Source organism: Struthio camelus, chromosome Z (assembly GCF_040807025.1).
Source record: "Struthio camelus isolate bStrCam1 chromosome Z, bStrCam1.hap1, whole genome shotgun sequence".
NCBI classification, from domain to species: domain Eukaryota; kingdom Metazoa; phylum Chordata; class Aves; order Struthioniformes; family Struthionidae; genus Struthio; species Struthio camelus.
Window position 1 is genome coordinate 52,748,860 of NC_090982.1, and position 19,689 is coordinate 52,768,548.

At 44.1% G+C, this 19,689-nt stretch overlaps 1 long non-coding RNA gene across 1 annotated transcript; it reads right to left on the minus strand.

Moving 5' to 3' along the window:
• Positions 1-10,361: 10,361 nt before the first annotated feature.
• Positions 10,362-19,383, minus strand: LOC138064714 (uncharacterized). The gene is made up of 3 exons (XR_011137957.1): positions 19,247-19,383; positions 14,143-18,762; positions 10,362-13,610 (listed from the first exon to the last, which is right to left on the minus strand). It is a non-coding gene; the product is annotated as an uncharacterized lncRNA (long non-coding RNA).
• Between the last annotated feature and the right edge of the window lie 306 nt (positions 19,384-19,689).

Here is a 19,689-nt window from a genome sequence, read left to right on the forward strand (position 1 = left end):
GCGGGTGGGGAGCTCCCCCCGCGCTGGGCCGCGCCGCGCTGGGCCGGGCCGGGCCGGGCCGGGCCGGGCCGGCCGCCGGGGTTGGGCCGGTGCCCGGCGGCAGCGCGGTCGCCGTCGGGTGGCTGCAACGCTGCTGCTCGGAGAAGTGATCCCGTACTCCTCTGAGGGCTGTTCTCTGCCCCGTGAATGTGACTCCTGAAAAAACGGCACATCTGGTCCAACACAAGCTGGGCTCCTTCCCCCTCCCCCTAAGCTTTGTGGAAAAATATAGGCACTTTCCTAGATTAAGCTGCAAGCGGAAGTACTAAAAGAAAACTTCTTTCCTCGCGAAAGTCAGTCCCTCAGCCTTTCCCCAGTTCCCCTGAAAAGCTTTGGACATCTGATCCCAAAGCGATGCTTGGAGCCCTTCCCCGTTACCCTCTGGGCATCCCCCTCGGGATGTGGGACGCTCCTCCAAGGCTGTCTGCCTTCTTTGAGCCAAGGCCAGCAGTATCTCCAGGTACCTACCTGTTCCTCTAGCTCAGGCTCCTTCAGCATTTAAGCCTTGCCTTCCCCAAACCCTAAAATTGCATATAACTTTCCCTTCGAATGAAGTAGTCTCAGTTCTGAAGTCTGTCACATATCCTGAGGGGTTTTTTAACCCATATATTCAGCATTTACTGCAACTCAGGTTATTAAATCCAAAAGCTTTCAATGTCTGCTTTTTTTGTTTTGAGAGTAAGTTCTAAACGTCCAAATCCATGTGACTGCTTATACGGATGAGGTGCCCAAGATGTACGGTCAGCTCTTCCAAATACAGCAGGAATAATTAACGGTCAGTCAAAGCTGCTGGGAGGTTAAGCCTGACTAAATGGGCCAGATCAGGTGCTGGAAAATTCTTTGTGAATATGAACGGTGTTATCGTGGGCCTGGGTGAAAGGCTTGACTTGGTTTGGCCAAGTCCTGTTCATAGGGATGTATAGCTGAAATGGAAAATTGACCATTTAAGACTTTCCAGTGAAGACCCTCCTTCTCGAAGACCTTCTCAGTGAATAAACAAGCTAGGATTAATGTATAGTAAATATCCTTCAAATATTGTAGCAAAAATGATGCAATTAATAACATGAAATGAACTTTCAGTGAAAGGAGGTTCAAAATGCAATAATTATCTATACACTGAATTAGACATAGACCTTGGGGGGGCCAAGGTGAGTCCCTAGAAGCCTTGGGGATGGCTTTAACCCCCAGAGAGGAGGCAAGGTTGGGACACATCGTTTGCCTAACATGCCTTTTGGCTAGCTCTGTGCAGATTTTTTAGCTAGCCTTTGAAGTGATTAAGCCCATGACAGCTATGAATTTTGCGTCCCACTCTAAGGGTCAGGTGCCTAACATTTTAAGTCCTTAGCTAAGCCTGTGAATGTATAAAGCAGTTACATAGGACTGGCCTATCAGACATACAGGCAAGATGCTCTGGGGGAAGTAAAGGTGAGGAACATGTTTAATGTATTACTTTTACACCAGTCTTTTGCATATTATTTTATCCGGGGTTGCTCTGACAGGTCTAACAGATAGGATTGCATTCCTAGGCTGCAGGCGGAGGAAGGAGGAGCGCCTCTCAGGCACGTAACCCAGTTCCTGCAAGTGCTGCATGCCTCTGCAAGGTTTTGGACAGTGACTGAGCTCCTGTCAAGAGGAGTGCTTGGTTTGGGGGGGGGGGGGGTGAAAGGATTTGCTATTAGAAGTCTCTTCTAGATCTTCCAGATCTCTTTAAAAAAACATTGTTTATTGGCAATTTCCACATGACTTTATACTTAATTAGTTTGTGTTCGTTTTAGATGTAGATGATGTAGACACCACACATTTACCAGGGGATTAAAATCAGGTACTTGTTCCTCCAGCAGAAGTGATCACAGCTGACTGGTGCATGAGTCAGCTCTTGAACTACCGCAGGGCTAAACACCAATTTGCTCACTTGAGGAAAATATATGCTTTTCCTACAGCTTTCAGTACTGTACGGGTGTGTAATTTCTAAGTCACTGGTTTTCTGTTGCATTTTCTGCTCGCTCCCTCGCAGCATCTGCAATTGTCATACAGAAGTGAACAAACTCCCTCGTGCCCGCTGAGGTTTTACCTGCCGTGTGGAGAGGAGTACTGCACCAAACTGATCAGAAACACAGACAGATGCGAGAGACAACTGATAGTCCAGTCCAGATTGGTCCAGTGAAAGTCAGCTGGAGCAATGACAGGTGGCAACATCAGGAGCACAAGCTACTCACTGTGATAATAGTGTGCATAATGTAAATAAGCATTCAGAAACAATTTTGATGCTTTTAATAGTCGTTTAGAGATATTTTTCATGGGTACACTTATATTTAATTCAAGGTATTGGGAGTCTAAAATCTGTACTCAGAATCACAGACTTATCTTTTCCCTACCATACTCAGCCTCTGAACAGCTCCAGTTGATGTCAAATATCTCTGAATAAAAAGATGCCCAAAATTCTGGCAGGGTCAGCAGAAATTTTTGCCGAGTATGCATATTTTATTACTATCACTTGCATAATAGTACCGCAAATTTATGAGTCACTCACCAAATTTACAAAACAGAATATAAAATCTCTTCTATAATTAGATTTCTACCTGTGGTAGTTTTAAAAAATATGAAGAGAGGAAGATACGGTTGCAAGACCAGTTAAGCAAGTTCTGTTTAATCTCTTTAGTTTACCAAGAAGCTCTTGGCATGATTTTTCTTTCTATTCTCTTTCTACTGAAAACAAAATCTCACTTTCTTATGGACAGCAAGTCATGCACTCTGGTGACTGCAAGTCATGCACTTTGGTCAGTACTGGCAAAATGGCTCTGTGAACAGCCATGTAGTCGAGTAGTTTTGCCCATCAGATTTTACAGCCCGTCAGGAATATTGTTTGTTAACCTTAGTCCTTGACTTATGAGCAGCTAAGATCTAATATGTGCTCAGCAGCGCTGCAAATTTTATATGTCTGTGTTTAGAAAGTGGGAAAGCAGAGTACTCAGTAAGCCACAGCTTAGGAGCCACAACACTTGAGACATTGGCATTGTCCCGTGCTGGTGTCACACTCATAAAACATCTCTTTTTTGTCTTTTTGTCTCCAGGTGTCCCTGCAGGGCACGGGTTCCCTGAAACAATCCTTCTGAAGTGTCGTAAATGATTGCAGAAGACTTTCTTTGGTCTCAGCTCTTATTTCCTTTCCCAAACAGGATTTACTTTTTCGCTTGATGCCTGTGATCCCGCCCTGTTTTAACATGCCAGCAGTAACTGAGATGGGCAAGTACGTTTCATATATTCTTCTACTGCTTCTGTTCACACAGTGTCCAGTAAATGCAAAGTGGTGTTTTCGGCTATAGAAATCCTATTTCTTGATAAGGGCAAGTAGTTTGATAACATCCTTGTACCGTTAAGCAATGTTTCAAATCTTTATTATTGAACAAGAATGATTTCTCTCCATATGTGTCTATACACATACATTTGTATATGTTATAAACATCTTCTCTTTTATTATATAAATTATATGTCCTTTCCATTTATCTAGCCCTCATCAATGGGGCTGAAAGATTCCACACCAGACTCCATCCTGCTGCTGAACAGAAATTTCCTTTCTGCAAACGGACATCCCTACCTCTGAAACTAGCCAAGAAGAAATTACAGTTGATTCCACGGTTGTCTTTGGTTTTTTGTTTTTTTTTTTTTTGTAAATCAGTAAGTCCTGAGCTGGGTGTTAATTCAAAAAATTAACTTTAAAATGTCATCATTAATGGAGTTAAGTTTGGATGATGCATACAAAAGTTTTTATTTATCCAAAGTTTTGAAGGACATTACACTGAAATAGAGCATTTCACATAAAATCCTAAAGCTTCAGCAGAATGCGTCACGTGTGATCATCAATGAAAAAATCATCTGTTGTAACTTTCATCATACAGGACTTCACCCCCCTATCTTTCATCCTTTCTTTTCTCTGCAGCCTGTTTCTCCTGGGGAAACCAGCCTGTGCTGTCAGTCTGAGGGGTCAGCAGAGGTTCAAGACAACTAGGATGAGACCACGATATCCCCAATACAGTTCTGTTGACTGATTTGGAAACAGTTTAGGAAAGTATTCCTCATGGCATTTATTTGTTTCAGTACAAATATGGCTTTTAGCAAATCACAGGTGTTTCTGTGGATTTGGTATAGATACAGGTATACATGTACAGGGCTATGACTCAAAAGTGAAGTCCAAAGGGAAGTATAGTATGATGAGCTAGGCGTTACCCCCTGTGAATGTCAAACATTTTAACTATGTAGGAGCGGCTAACCTGCAGCTCATTTTTGTCTGCTGCTTTTATTTAAAAAGAACCTTTTTTTCAGATGAAGTATATTCTCTTGAGTGCAAAGTGAATTACACAGTTATAGCAAAATATATGTACTAGAAATTTCAGATCTTCATAGACCTGGAGGAACTCCGCTGAATGCAAGACATTCATGAAAATGATACTAGCATTTGCCTCAGATTCTCAAAGTATAGGCTTAGATTAGTTTATAACTAGAAACTTCAGATAAGGAAAACTCTTGGGAGCTCTGTATATGATGAGCCAGAGCAAACACTATGGGTTTAGAAATAAATTTTGAAGCCTTTGTGCACTAGAAAGTCTCAAAATCAACAGAAAATCATGTTAATACGATCAAATGCATACCTTTTAAGCACCGTTTACATTTTCAACATGCAGAATTTAGCAGGGTACATATGTTTATGTGTCAATGCTATATCATGCAAAGCGTAAAATCCTTGTGAGAAATCACAGCTGTCACGTACTTTCTGGTCATTTTCTCTCTTTATCTCCGTTTGCCATAGAAAGAAGGATTTCCTTGATAGTAGCAGCATTCCTTTCAGTGCCGTATGGCACTAATCTCTAATCACCACAGTGAGCAACGTTCCATAAATTTTGGTTTCAATACTTTTAGTTTTTGAGGGAAAGGACTGACATTGTATTCCACCAGGCCAGAGTTTTGCCAGCTTTATAATAAACGAAACTTACCTTCAGATAGAATTAATCTGGGGATTCTTGGCATTAATAGAGGCTTTAAATGACTTTGCAGGGGAAAGGTCAAGAAAAATAGCTATAATTTGCTAAAATGTGTTCCACAGAGCAAACTAAAAAATTGTTTGTGTTGGTTTGCAAAGATGCAGTAACTCATTTCTATGGGTATTACTTCTGATGGGTCATCCCGGGACAACGAAGACAAGGTTTTACGTGACACGTCATGATATGTGTTGTCTCTTTTTCTATCTATTTTGTTCTGTGTTTTCTTTTTCTCATCCTCTTACCCTTGCGCAGATACATAGGCAGTTAGGCCTGAAGAAGTCCAAAACAGATGAAAGTATAGTTTATGACTAATCCAAAAGCAAAAATAAGAATAACACTGGAAGGTTTTATACATATGTGTATGTATGTATATCTCTCTCTCAACTATTTTGTACAAGTCTATGGTATAATGCACTGTATCACTAATCAATATTCCCATGATTCCCAGCTAAAATAAAACATGAATGTCTAAAGATTAAAGAATAATCATTTAAAGCAAAACAGCACTAACAAGGATGATGAATTTACTCTGAATTTACACAAGAAAACATTAAACTTAAGACAGAATTTTGATAGAAACTTCAGAAAATCTCTAGGGCTAGGCAGTGATCAGAAAAGAGAGGAAAGTAGCTCTTCCACCCACCTCCACTTAGCTGCTGAGTAGCCACAGTGTGAGCCCTTGGACATTACGTGTAGCGACTAGTGACACAAGTGGCACAAGGTGACCCCGACTCTTTTGAGACCGCAGAAGACCATCATTTTGGTGCCTGCTCCATGGGATCGTGTCGGAGCCTACTGCTGGAAGAGTACATCTGTGTGAGCAGGATGCTACCGCTGGTTAGAAAACACAAAATGCTCTTTTGCCAACCTTGCTAAGTATTTTTTCTGCTTTCTGTTAGTGTTTTAAAAAGTCTTTGCTGACACTGTGTTTGCTGGCCTCTAATGGTTCTTCTTCTAATATATTTTCAACAGCTGGCTATAAAATAAGATGCCGGCAATTACAAAAGTATTTCCATAGTATTTCACTCAGCACCTGTGACAGGATATGAAAAACCTGTGGCAAACAAATTCCTGACGAGAGAAAGGAAATTAGGCAGCTCTTGTGAACTGACCATCTACCTTTCCTACAGGGACATAGCATCTGTTAGGATAGAACTGACGTCCCTCAGGCTTTCAATTTACTATCACTTTTCTGGGGGGAGGGAAAGGCTTCTGCCTGGTAAACTGAGGCACAGAAGGACTAAATGATGCTTATAGCAGAGAAGGGAATTGACCCTGAATTTGATTTATGTGCAGTCCTTTCAATCGCACCACATTTCTTTTCTGATCATAAAGCTTACAAACATGGTTATACCAACAATGAAAAAAGTAGTTACATAACTTGTCCGCTCTGGTGTGCAGACCGTGGAAACCTAACAGCGGCTTTCACGCGTAATGGAATAATTCTGTGTGCAAAATGTACTTCTATGCACACACACATATTTATGTGTATGTTATACAGATCTTAAATACAGACAGAGTAATAATACTTTATGGACTGCATTCTAGAGACAGAAAAATATCTTTGTCAAACATAGTTCTGATCACAGGAACATCTCTTGGAGATGGGGATAAAGCAGACAATGCCGCTCCTTAAATAAAGCGTCACAGTGCTGAACCATGTAGGAATGGTTTGATCGGGCTGAGTGGGTATTGCTGTGCATCTAGCAGTCTTGTTGCTATCTGGTTCATCTCACGTGTACTTGGTTAACCAGTGCCTCACCTGGAAATGAAACATGTTCAAAGCTGTATTAATAGCCATGTCTCCAAATATTAGTTCTGCTTACCATGTAGTGTTCCTGGATCCGTTACAGCCATCTGCCACTTTACTGCCATTACTTCCCTGCTCTGACATTTGCCCAGTTGCACACTTCAAATTTTTCATCACTGGAGAATGCTTACTCTGGATGGGATTGAAGCTCACATGTCTCAGTCTTTTCTTAGTTTGTTACTATGCTTAGTGCCTTTTAAAAAGTGTGACTTCCAATCGGAACAGTGAGTAGGGAGCCAGTGTAAATAAGTAAGTGAAGACCGGTAAAGAAATGTTTTGTGGAAAACTGTAGCGCTATTTTGCAGGAACTTCTTTCCTCTGTTTCCAAAATGGAGAAAACAAAGAAGCTAGGATTGTTCTGAAGGGAAAAATGGGTAATGTGAAAAATATTTTGCAGCTGTATGCTATTTTGAAGGCAATATACATTTTTAATAATTAAAAAATGAAAGCAAATTGAACTAACATTCAAGAGAGAGAGATTTAAAGAGATGTAGAATCCGTAACGATTAATCTTAAATAATACAATTCTTGTCTCTTTTAGGTGATGCGTAATGCTATCTAATGTTGTCCTTCTACTGTTAAAATTAGTAATAATTTTTATTTATAAAGATCCTAAGTATTGCTGCATTACAATAAAACAAAATGGTGTAAACGAGGATTTGAAATTACAAACCCCCAAACAGGTGATTTCGCCCCAGAAGAAGTTGTGCTACGTCTCAGAGCCAGGCTCACGGAGCCATACAGCCCGGACAGTCATGCTGAGCCTGGCAATGGGCTTGCAGCTCTAGCTGGGTGTGCTGCCGTTCCCCTCCGGGCCGTGACCATGCAGCCGGGAAGCGGGACTCAGCCGCCCAGGTGCCCTTGGCCGCTACGCACAGAGCGTGCCGGCCACCCCCGGCGCGTGTGACGCCAACTCCGCTCGCAAACGCGCGGCAGCGCTGACAAACGCAGGTCAAGGATGTACGCACGGGTGCTCTGACAGCAGACGTGCTGGAGCCTGCGTTTCGTACTCATCAGGGCTGGCCCGTCCGAGACACAGCCCCGAACGTTGCAAAAATCCGGTTATTTCCAGCAACAGGAGGATAGCAGAGCAGTAAAGTCTGAGCACAAGCGCGCCGAAGAAATGGATTTGCTCAGTGCATCGCAGAGGTGCTGGGTGAGATGAGCCGGTCCAGGACAGCCCTACGGTGCCCAGAGCGGCTCTGCTGACACCGCCGTGGCCGAGCCTGCCCGCACACCCGCTGCGGCTGAGGCCGAGGAGGCCGTCCCCGGGCCTCTTCCCCAGCCGAAACGTGGGGTGCTCGGGTAATGCGCTGGTTTCCAGAACCTGAACTTCAGCAAACAGGAGAGAAACCTCCTCGCAGAGGAGCTGGGCCTGGCTGTAACTTGCGTTCGGAAGTAAATGGCTCCCCCCACCCTTGCGCCCATTGGGTTACAAAGCTCGAAGTTTATTAGTCACTTCGTACCTCTGCTCTGAGTCATCAAGTCACCAAACAGGGGCTGGGAAATCTGCCCTGCTCTGCGCTGTTCTTAAAACGCCACGGCCAACTGCAGAGTTGTTTCGGGGGGGTGGAGTAATCATCTAAAGAAGAAACGTGTGATTATTAAACGTGGCAAAAACAATGTCCTCCAGTGAGAAGATAGACGCTTCCTGCCATAAGACCCTGAAAACATGAGACAAGAGCTTTGCACTTAAAGAAATATAAACACAAGTGCTCGTCTCCTGCTCCAGGCTCCGGGAGGAGGCAGCTCCTCCTCCACTGCTGAGAGTCTGGCACAGCCGGAGGAAATGGGGTTGCTTGAGCTTGCCAGGGACCTGCTGCAAAGCTCACTGCAAACACTGCCTTCCTGCTGGCCCTAACAAAGTCTAGATTGAGTCTGAAAAAGATTATTTCTGCAGTGACAATACGAACCTTGTCCCAATATCTGTGCATGTAAAAGTCCCTTCTCCCCCAGGTCGGAGAAAAATTAGAAGAAATAATTTAAGCCAGGACACCAGTCCGTTCGCCTCTTAACCAAACTTCAGTAAACTGTGCCAGCATTACAGGCTGATGTGAAAAGATTCTGGATTCTTTTTAATACGCCAGCTAAGCCAAAACCTAAAAAAGAGATGCCATCCACAGGTTGCTGGTGCGCCGATATTTCTGGTGAATAAATAATAGTTAAGTGCCAGTGCGCTCCTGGCTATGCTTATGATGCCAGAGCAGATATCTCTTCCACCTCTCTGCTGCTGCTGCCAAAGCCCGGGGCTCGAAGCCAAAGGGCTGAACGTGCCCTACATCCCAAAGAGGGAAAATCCTCTTTCCTGCAGGGACTAGAGCTCCCAGTGGAAAAGACTAAATATGGCCTGTGTAGCTGGGACTCTGGAAGGGATTCCCCACGCACGTGAGGGATGAGCGGACTCGCGACGGTGGCTGCTGCTGGGATGGCGCAGGCACACGGTCGGGTCTGACACGAGGAGCAGGATCGCCCCGTTGCTCTGCCCGGACCCGCTGGTTCAGGGAGAGCGGGAAGACGACGTACAGCTGGGGAAAAGGCTGCTTGTGCTCGGTTTCCAGGGTCTGCTGGAAGTGCTCCTCGAGCTGGCATGTGGTTGCCAGTTAAATTTCTTCCCTCTGACCACAATCCTGACATTCTCCTCTGCTTCGTAATAGCAGTGCTTGGGCTTGTTTACAGAGCACAGTGTTGCAGACCAGATTTTTAAGAGTTGCATGAAACATTACTCACACCCTATGCAGAGGAGAATATTCAGTGTTGAGACTGTATGCCTGAAACCTCCCTTTCCGTATACTGACTTTGCAGATAACGAGAGTCCCTCTGCGTAGATCTGTTGACATGATGGGACCCGTCCTCGAAAGCTAAAATATAGCCATTATTTTTCCTTGTCTTCCCAGCAATTTTGTGCAGGAAGGGTCACAAGCACCGTCGTGTTAGCACTGACTTTCTGAAGGCAATGCGACGGCATGGCAGGGAGAGGTCTGGCACGCTGCGCTGGTGCTGTACGGCAGTGACCTGCCGCCAGCTCCGTCCCCTCGGAGCCTGGGGCACGCGCACAGGAGGTCGGAGACCGTCCGAAGAAACATCAGAGGTACTATGTTATGCAGTGTGGGATTGCTCTACCCATCCAAGATATCCTCACCTGATGTATGGTGGCCCAGATTTTAATCTCCTTTTGTTTTCGCAGTCGTGCCTGTCTGTTATGACCCTCCTAAACGTTGCCCAGTAAACTTCATAGCAGTACTTTTCAGCTTTTTTTGAGTTGGTGGATGTTCCAAAATTTTGTACCAGCAGCACAAGCGCTTTTAAGATGAACATATATCTAGGTTGCCATTCGGTGTATAAAAAATGGCTTTTCCTGGCCCCTTACATCCTTTAAAAGTAGTCCATGAAGTACCCTGATTTCAACCACTCCAGACTGAAAACGCCTGGAAATCAAGACAGGATCAGCTAGACTTTATGTGTTAGTTTGGTCAATTTGATTTAATGCTTTTATGCAACGTTGTGATAACATCTGGGAGGCTCAAGCACTCCTCTGTCCGGAGAAGTACACAAAGATTTAGCAAAAAGACAGGATTCGAGGAATTTATGTTGCAAGACCGACACAGCCCTTTCTAGCGCTTGAAATGACTCCGTACAAAAATTCCATGCCGACACTAGGTTTTCAGTATTGCATGATGTTCAGCCTCGATTGTTATCTCCTTTTTGTTAGGATGCGCCAGTCAGAAGGCAGCATTTGGTGTTTACTGCCTGGTCTCTCAGGAACCCCTTCTCCCTTCGGGCACTGACTCATTTCCTCTGACAGCTTACCTCATCCTGTGTTCTGCCCTGCCAGCCTGTGTTTTGTTCTTCCCCTTCGTGCGAGTTAAACACGTTATAAAGGCAAGAGAGGGTAGGATTTTATCTGAAACCTTGGCCTCTTTTTTTTCCTCAGCACACAGCTAGCTTGGCTTGTAGACCGCTCAGGGCAGCTCTGTACGAAGCTAAGTAAAGAAAAAAAAAATCCACTTATCTTCATACAAGGCCATTAGATGTTATTGCTGCGCAAATATGCAGGCAGGCAGCGATGCTAATAACGCAAAAAATAAAGTAGTCTCAAATTTCAGTCACTTGTAAGTTCAGTATAAAATTACAAGCTCAGGGAGGAGCTTGCCAGCCCAAGGGAAAAAACCGGTTTCCCTAGGTTGCAGTGCCACCTGCTGGGATCCTTGCGACGACCTGCAGCCTTTGCAGACGGAGCTTGGGCTGCGCGTTTTGCTACTCCACGTGCGCAACACCCTTCACTTGCATAGGTAGAGCACAGCAGAAACTGGGCTGTAATAGTCTACAAAACAGGCTCGTCTTGCTTTGCCTAGGAAACCGCTCCTTTCCGGAGCTGAAAGAAAGTTGTAATTATCCTCCCCCCTTCCCTTTTGGGATTCCTTTCCACCTGTCGCTCCGATATATCTCTTATCTCATTATAATTTCTCTTGATTTTAGGACAAAAGGCAATGAAACCTGAACGGAAAGAATCTTAAAATTATGCAATTTCATTTAGCATGGCTAAACTCTGGGATGTGGCTTTCGCTCACTGTAGGGGAAAATATGGATTTTGAGGGTTTTTGGTTTTTTTTTTTCGGTTCTTCATCTATTTTCGTAGCCCAGCAGTGATGTGCAAATGAGCTTCGGTGTTTCTGTGAACTGTTATTAGATATTAACGTATTCAGTCAGATGTGCTCATGAATATTGTGGCTGGAAATTAGAGGGCTGCTCTCAGTTTGGGCCCAGGGCATGGCACAGCAATATTGTATTGATAGTACAGTATTGCTGCAGAAACTAAAGCCAGATTTAAAAGTCAATATTCAGACTAACTTCAGGATATGTGGAGAGAAGTACATTTGGAAACTACCTGTCCTACCGATTTGTAGCCCTTACAGCCCAGAAATAACAAATTGTGCTGCTGACTGTATCAAATGCATCCTATTTTTTCACAGACTTCAGTTCAATATTAATTGATAAAGCATAGCAACATAGCAGTGGGGCTCACTATTACAAATGAAAGGGCCAGAGATGCGGTCAGAGGTGAGACTGAAGTGTAAGCCTCTGTATTGTGCTTTGGCATGTGTGTACTAAAAAAAAAAAAAAATCTTTTTACAAAAGTCACATGTGCATTTCTGTAATTTTGTGCTGGCTTGGAGAATTAAAACATTGCAATCGCAAAATTGGGCACTGTGTACCTCAGTTTTTAAGGAATTGTCCAGATAAATCAGTCAAACTTGCAGGATGCCTTGAAGGTAAGCAAACTGAATAAACTCTGGCCAAAAGCAGAGGAGTAGTTTCCAAGGCTGAAAATTCCTTAGAGAGGATGCTTTCTGCTAACATATTTATCTACAGGGCTTTAACTTCAGTACCGATTGCAATTAAAATCTGATACATAGTGAGAGGCAGTTCTCCCAGTACACATGAGAGGACATCAGAAAACAGCTGAAATTCCAGCAATGCAGAGCCCATTTTATTTTTTTAATGCATTTAGTCCTAATTATAAACAGGAGCAGCACTGGCAGGAGAGAGATTAAGTCATGTTGGCAGAGTCTGTTGGTTCATCCCGTATTTTCTCTTGAAATGCTGAAATGTACGCCATCCACTGAGCTCGTGGGCTTTGTCTGCTTTCTTCTATTTCCTTTTGTTTTTTCTTTTTTATGTTTTTGGAGGCAGGGTAAATAGCTAAGGCTTAATCTATGACCAAGAGATGCCGAGCGTTTCAGGGAGCAGCCAGGGCTCTGGCAGCCTCTGGGCAGGCCCCAGGGACCCTCGCTGGTGCTCCTGGTGCCACGAAGACCTGGTGAGCTGATGAGGACGGGCACCTTCCCTTCCTGCCGGGGGTTCACCAGGGACCAGCCTGTCTGAAGGACTGAGACAAGGGCCCTCCAAAGACAATGTAATTAAAAAAAATGTTCGGTTCTTTCTCTCTTTGTATAACGGTCCCACAGGTGTCTCATTAATGTCCCTATTTCCTTCACAATGACAGCTCAGATGACAGCCCCCGCTCGGGGCCGGCAGGCTAACCCGGCCAGTGCCACCACTTCATGCGCCCTAAGCGGCGGGGTTTCACTTATATATTGACATCCAGCCACAGCGCGTGCAGCTTGTAACCTGTAGAACTGGCATTCTTGCACTACAAATGTGTGTTTTGCACCGCTTGCCATCCTTCCGTCTAATGAGGCAGCTCATTTGTCACCTGCCCATTCTGTACTCAGCATTAATTAATTTCCAGTAAAATGAAAATTAAATATACGTTGCAAAAAATCTTGAGCATGAAAGAAATCTGTGCAGATTTTAATTTGACACATCATAAAGTTTTTCAGGCAATGCCAGGAAGACAGCATCTAATTAATCTAACATGCAAATACAAGCCCGCTTGCAATTCATGCTATCAAATATGAATAAGACAGTGACAAAGCTGAGGTTTATTCCTGGGTGACGTGAAGTGATCTATCTCAGTCCTCATGCAGTATTCTGAGAGGCACTGGCTCTGTGGAAGAAAGCCTTTGAGAAACGGTTTCGGAGAGAAATCTTCGCTTTTACAGACGAGGCTATTTAAAGACTGCACATCTGCTAGAAGCAGCAGGACATATTGGTTCTCTCAATCATGAAGGACCAATAACGGGGCAAGAAAATATGCGTATAGTAGGGATCTTTGCTTGCAGACTGAAGCGACACGGATGTTCTAATAGAACCACAGATAACTCCTGGTTAGGAAAAAAAGTCAGGAAAAGGAAAAATGGATTTAAAAGCCACTACTAAGGATTTTCCCCAAAGTACCTGACGCTGGTCTGAATGGGAAGGATCGGGTCCCAGATTGCATTTTCGTTCTTCAAGGGAAAACATTTCCTGAAATTTTGCCTCTTTTTTTATTGGTAACTGATGGATGTTCATTTTGAAACCTTTCCCTCAAACACTGTTGTCTCCACACTGCTGTATCTGACAGTCTGACAGGAAAATATGTGCAATCTTGTTATCTGTGTATTTCTCTAATTTCTGTCCCTTGCCTGTAGCACAGTGACAGCGCACTCCCATTTCTGTACTGTGTCCGTGGGCATTAAATCCCTGCCAGGAGCTCGTGGTTCATTAGAGCTGCTAACGAACAGGGGAGGCGCTCCAGGTTCAACCCTCTGGCGGGAAGAGCTCGGATGTGAGAGATCGGGGTGCCAAGGGGGAGGATGGAGGCAGTAGGAGGAAGTGTAGCCCACAGTGCCCAGTAGCAAAATATTATGTGCTTACCATCAAACCAGATACCCAGAGTGATTTTATTGACTTTCACGTGGGACTGGAAGAGTGGGATTTGAGGAAGGTGGCTCTATCGATTTCCATCGGCCGTTCGTTTGCACTGACAGTGTTGTACGTGCAGTGACGTCCCAGTTGCACAGATACAGAATTTGACAGTTCTGCACTGAAAGACTCGATGTGAATCTCCTCTGCAGGTGATGGTTTTCATGGCATTCACAATACTTAAAAATACAATAACAAAAACACTAAAAATAAAACATGAAAATTTCAAACGTCCATCGCTGAAGAGTTAGCACCATAAAAGGCTTTAAAAACAAATATCAGAAAGGAGCAGTCTCTTCAGTGCCTTTCTGGGAGAGATATGGGAGCTATTTTTCCCTATTTGTAGTGTAAAATCTGTAGTATTTACTGTGAGAAAAACTCTGTTTTCTCTTTGCCAGTATACTCTTTCTTTCTCTGTTTTAACTGAATTTCAGGAGGCAAGGAATTAATGTGGAGGAATGGGAAAACGAACTCTTTTGGTACGCATTATCATTCTTCCTTCATCTGCGTGCAGAAATGCAAAGTCGACGACAGGCAGCAGCTGGGAGCCCTGGAGCGTGCTGTGACTTCTGAGGAGGTTACAGCTGCTCCCGCGCTCGCCGGTCCCGCGCGAGGTGTCACCGGCGCTTAAGCTGGCAGGAAAAGCGAGTTGCCGCGTGTCAGCCCAGCACGAGGTCATCTTTTCGTCTGCCATGAGTGAGCCGCCTTGTCGCTATGGCAACTGGCCACCAGGAGCGGGCAGGACCTGGACCAGCCTCCCCGCCGCTGCTCCCTCGCCGTCGCCGCCGTCGCCGGGGTGAATCACAGCATCACCTCGCGGGCCGGCGGCCGCTGGGCCCCTGCAGCTGGGCCCCGGGCTGGCTCGGTAAGTCAGGCCAGACGCTCGTCTGAATTCGAGCCCAGCAAGGGGCCATTCTCCTCCAGAGGCCATTATCGAAATCTGGGGTTCGATACTATCCTACACAGCCTTTTCCCACCGTACGTGTTCTGCCACAAAAAACCTCCCACTGAAGTATGTACTCTGGAGCGAACAACAGATTTAATCCTGCTCCAGCAGAAAGTTTAAAGGGATGGAGTGAAAGAACCTGGGGTTTTGTTCCTGGGCTTTCTGCAACTGTTTGCTATTATCACTATCATTTGTTATACCCTGTGCTAGTCTATTTGTCCTTTAATATTCTCATTCCCAGAATAGCCTTGCTTAATAATAAAGCGCTACTTAAGATTTCCAATAGGTTTTTCTTTTCGTTAATATAGACAGCTAAACCCACTTCCTTTTGTTACTTTAGATCGTACCGAGCATCTGAAGGCCTGAGGACAGTAGCAATTAAGAGAAAAGCATATTCACAGGCTCTCTCTTGATCGGCATAGCACCTTCTTAGCTTCGCATGGGAGCTTCCTGAGGAGGCCTGAGATGAAAGGCAAAAATCACGGGACCAGGCTGATTTGTGGGAGCTCAGGAGCAGCCCGCTGAAGAGGCCCAGCTCTCTCCAGCTCTCGCACGCACTTTCTTCCAGTTTCACTCTTGCGACGTGGAAGAGTCACCGTATCCAGGAGCTGCCGCCTGAGCTGTCTCTCCTGCAGCAGCCGCTGCCATTGCCCTGGTGGCCGTTTCAGCTGTGCTCAGCGGGGTAGCGCTGTGCATGTAGAGCAACAGTTTCCAAAAGCCAGCAGGGAGCCTACACGAGAGCCCCAGTTCTGCACTGTCTCTAATCTGCAATATTGATATTTCCACGTGCTTAAGTAATCCTCCACCTGGGTTTCATACCGAACATTATTTCTTCTGATATAATAATATCCCTGAAAAAAGGTAAATCTCCGAATTCACATCTCCTTTATCACAGTGGGGACAGGAAGGGGAGACCGGACTGGCTCTCTTGCAAAACAGAGAGCGATCCACAGGATGATGCTACGTTACTGTGAAGAGAGGCGTGCTGCGGTGGCTGTATACTCAGCAGTTGCCACGTATAGCAGAAGAGGTTTGTGTCTCCTGCCATGACTCTGTATCTTGTGAAGGTGGATAAACAAACTACAATATATCTGTAGTTGTGATCACTGGAGCCATGTGGCAGGGTAAAAAAAAAAATTGTGACCGTATCATATGACCGTGCCAGGAAATTAAGCCTAGCTTCTACTTAGTGTATGATAACTTGATTTTCACAATCATCATCAAGCTCCACCCTTGTCATACTTTGTCGGTAATTACCTTTATCCTCTTAGACTTTCTACGGCATTGTTTCTCTAAAGCGACCATTAAAAGAAATACCTGTCTGCTCACTGTTATGCAATAGCAAAGGGAAGGAAATCACAACTACTTATCCAGTGCAAATACAGGGATCCAATTTCAAAGACCAGAATTCAAAAATCAAATGAAAATTGGCATTCTTCCTCAAAGAAGTTTGGTCTCAGTGAGTACAAACTCTACGACATTAGCAGAATGCTGTCTCTTGAAACGTCATTATGTAATCAACATTGGTCCTTAATGCAAAAATTGAATTAGCTCCTAAACCAAAACCTACCAAGATGTTTGTTTTGCGAATAGCTCAAAATAATTGAAATGAGATCATTCTTCAAGCATGTCTTCCTGGTGGATGAAGAAGAGAGCAGCTGCAGTGATGGAAAGCCATATAGACTGTCGACACGAGGGATAACACGCAGTTGCGTCACACAGATTGCCCCTCCTGATGACTGTGACCGTGGCTGTCACCACAATGCTCCTCAACCCACTTGTAAATGCACTGACGTGGTATTTGCATGTAGTGATGAAACTGATTCTTTCCTTCTCAGTATTTTACGGTTGCTCTGGAAGCGCAAATGTCATTTCTAGTGAGATACCTGGAAGCCAGTGGAGGCACAGCAGCAATATTGTTTCATGGCTTCAGGCCAGCACTTTCAGCACATGCACTTTCTCTCAAACTGTAATAGTATCTAATCTTTCATACATGCTGCAGACTTTTATTACAACTATTTGGATGCCCTGAGGACAAGGAAGGGTTGGTAGACATATGTAAGGATGTTAGTGCTCTTTCCCGGTGTTTTCATATCCTCCCAGAGAGGAGAACAAATGAACAAAAGAAAGCTAGCTGACTTAAGCTGACTCAAGAAGTATGCTCTGATCAGAGATTGGTGAGATGTGCTTTCTCACAGGTATTGTTGCTCTGATAACTTAGAGGAACTGGTAGGCGAGTGCCTTTTTGTCATTTTGTTTACTTTGTGCATTTGCTTCATGTCTGCACAACACCGTTTCTTTCCTAAAGCAGTCGATTTCCCATGTTAGCACTAACCTTCTGCACAGCTGTGACAAAAAGCAATGACAAAGTTTCAGAAACACAGAGTAAACCAAGTTGCTCCACGATCCTGCGAATGAAAGAAGCTTTCTTCTCTACAGATTTATGCCTTGAAGTTGATTCTTTTGTACTGACTTGTAATAAGGCTGCAGCAGAAACTCCCACCTTGTTAGGGCCCAAGAACCTGTCTGTTGAAGATACCAGCGCAGACATTCAGGCTTCAGCCACAACTCACGCCTTTTTAGACATCGAAAAATCCACTTCGGAGAGAAACTAAGGAGAGAGCTGTCCGGTGCCTAACGAAGCACAAACTCCGAAAGAAGTTTTCCTCTCAACCAATGACAGTTATAACAACAGCGAATAACTATCAGTTTTGGCTAGTATGGACAGTCCATATGGCTTTCTGTCACTGGATCTGTTCTCTTTCTTGCGTACTAAGAATAAAAGCTCAAAATAGAGTTTCAAAAGATTTGAAGCCTTAACTCTTCAGGAAACCAGGCTGAAAACACTGTCCAGGACTTGCTTGAGACAGAATAATAGCCAGTAAAATGAATACATTTAGCAAAAAATGGTGTCTTGGACAAGATCCAGCTGCTTTCCAGGGTTCCTTTGGGTATTGGCTGTCTTGAGTAAGTTTTAGCTGAGGTTTAAACTGGTATTTTCATCATGCGTGAACTCTGAGCATCTTTAAAAATAACTGATCACAGAAGGCGGCTTCTGTGACTGAAAGGCATTGCTGTTACATCCAGAGATTTAGCAGTCTCCACAACTCTGAGAGCGCAGAAGGTATATGTCACCCTGCAGGGGCCCTGCTACTTCAAATAAATAGGAAGCATCCTTGCTTAAAAAAAAGCCTTAAAGCAGCAGCTTCCTGATGATGAAGCACAGCTCCTTAGCGCTCAGAGGAGCACAAACTCGATCTTTGTCCTGGAGCAACAGCTGAATTATGTTCACTGATTTCTACTACTTGCAGAAATATGGAAGTCTTTCCGATAGAAAATGGACATCACGATGATGAAACTTCTCTCGTACAAGCTTGCTTTTTGAGACATTTTGTTCGAATCATGATGAGAAATTTGGCATCAGTTTTCAACTTGTCTTCCCTTGAGAAGCAGAGGCTTTCCTACGTGATGTGCCATTTACATTGGCTGTATCTTTATTGCCTGTATCTTTCTTGGCTGCATCTTTATTCTGTAACAGCTTTGCATTGTTAACCATTGCAGGTTTTGTTGTGAAGTTTTGTTGCTGTGGTTGCTATTTCATAAAGGGAGGAATCATCATTTTTATCCTGTGGAGGCAACACAACTGGAGAGTACTGGAATTTCACCATTACGTCTGTGAGTGATGTATGTTTTGTGGCTATAGGAACAGTAGTGCAGAATAAACTGTATCCTGAAATTCTGCCCTCACAGCACCCTACTGTTAAAGGTACCTTTATCTCTTTCATCCCTAAAGATTTTATTAAACTATTACAGCTAATCCTGTGTTACATTTCCCTCACACCTTCTCCTCCACTTTTAAAATCTCCTATTAGACATGGCTATTTTGAGCAGCTGATATCAAACTATAAAAAATTTTCTTAAACTTGCCCTGGAACTTCCCAAATGCTCCAGACTGCTGGTGGAAATATACCTGTAACTATTAGTATTTTTTATAGAAGATGCTATCTTGGAAGATTTAAGCTACTAACCGCCCCCCCCCCCCCCACTATCATGTCGTTGGAAAGATCATCAATTTGTTAAGTGAGAGCAAGAATAATCTGTTCTACTCACCACTCTTTTTAATCAGTGGGTGCCTTCATGGCTTGTTAGCAGAGCACTTACTGCCACTCTGTGAGCTGTCAACCTGCCACGGTGGTTTCTTTCCTAACCCTCCCACCAGCCACCATATGAGTATGAGCGTTTTTAATCAGATTGGCCAACTGTCCTGAAGGCTGCGTGATGAACTTCTCTGTTTTATGCAAGTCAAAGAACACAATAGTTTCATAATGATTGCGACAGCCTTGAGTTCAGACAGCACGATGAGCAAACAGCTTCTGTATTAAAAAAGGGCAGCTGTATTTGCTTCCCTGCCATTATATTGCCAGCCAAATGTCTGAAAATAAATCAGACAGATAAAGGAATTTCACCAGCCAGCACTGACTGTTTATAATGCCAGTATAGCCACAGTCTCCCTCAAACACTAAAGGCCAAATTCATCTTGATATCAGAGACAG